Source organism: Teleopsis dalmanni, chromosome 2 (assembly GCF_002237135.1).
Source record: "Teleopsis dalmanni isolate 2A chromosome 2, ASM223713v2, whole genome shotgun sequence".
Lineage (NCBI taxonomy): Eukaryota > Metazoa > Arthropoda > Insecta > Diptera > Diopsidae > Teleopsis > Teleopsis dalmanni.
In genome coordinates, this window is record NC_051847.1 from 210311515 (window position 1) to 210313092 (window position 1578).

Below are 1578 nucleotides of genomic sequence, written 5' to 3' on the forward strand. Positions count from 1 at the left end.
AATTGAAAAATTAATTAAAAATTAAATCTTTTTAAAATTACATTAAATTTTAAGAAATGTTTAAAAAATCTTCGATACTATTTTTGTAGTTATTGCCGATATTACACATTATAAAAATATATCTTTTTGACTTTGAGTAGTTTGACGTTAGATGATATGATTGACATGATTAAAATTACTGCAAGATACTTGCTAATTTGTTGATAATTCACCGATATTTGAATTTTATTTGAATTTTTTAACTTGTCGTTGAAAAATGTATTAATATTTTTCGTAGTATATATGCATTCCAACTATTTGTCAAAGCTTTTTTTCTAATCTTCTTCCGAAACCTTCAAAACATGATTTTTAAATGCAAAAACGACTTCATTGTTACTTTCGCTGACAAAAAACGTTGTCCACGTAATTTATTCTTGACGTTCGATCACAAGAAGAGGTCATTGGGTGCCAAATCAGGATTGTACGGCGGATGACACATCAATTCGATTTATTTAATTTTCAAATAGTCGGTTTTTTGATGAGATGTGTGAGCACACGCATTGTCTTGATGGAAAATGATTCGAAGCCGGTTGTTTATTTTCCGTATTTCACTTTAGATTTATGGTAAACAAATGATTGTGTCTTCTTCTTCTAGGTGCCTTGTCCGCTTCTAACGTTGGCTATATTATTGCTTTTTAACTTTATCTACAGCTTCTCAAAAAAGCGATCTTGTACTTTTATTGAACCATTGACGTAAATTCTTCAGCCATGATATCTTTCGTCTCTCAGGGCTACGTCTACCTTTAATTCTGCCTTCAATGATTAATTTCAGTAGTCCGTACTTTTCGAAATGCCTCAGAATATGACTAAAAAAACTCCAACTTATGGCGTTTTACTGTGTCCAAAATTTCTGTCTCCTTGTGAAAGTACCACTGTATTTGTAATTTTTTCTGTCCAGCTTATTTTTAGCATACGTCGATAGCACCACATTTCAAAAGCCTCGAGCTTATTCATCGATGCAACAGACAGCGTCTAGGTCTCTGTCTCGTAGAGGAGTATAGTGAATGAAAAATTGAGAATGATTGTATACAATTCGGAATTGACCGTTTTACGTTCTTGTAATGGTACTCGTATAGTTGCCATAAGACCAGTTTTTCCGAAAAAACAAGCGATCATTTGTTTCGAAGTGCTTCGAGCGTGAACAACTTTTGTTGGATTTTGTTAAATTTTGGTAACGCGAATTGATTATGCGATTTGTCATAACTGACTTTTTTTATGGGGTTACGTATTGGATTTTCGAAAGTGAGGTGTATGTTGAAAAGTTATCGAAAATTTCCTTAAAAAAGGGTCTAGTATCGTAATATATCTGTTTGCGTACATTTGAATGATATTATATTTCTCTATCTCTCACACAAAGCTTCAATGTACATTGAAAGCAATTTTACATTTATCGTGACCATGACTGCCTGTATAACATCGTCCTGACGTCATTGATGCTGCTTCTTAGGAAAATGTCCTTTCCAAAAGTTTATTTCTAAATATAATTCCAAACATTTTGTATTTAAATTTTTTTTTTAAAGTGATTATAAATCAAACTTT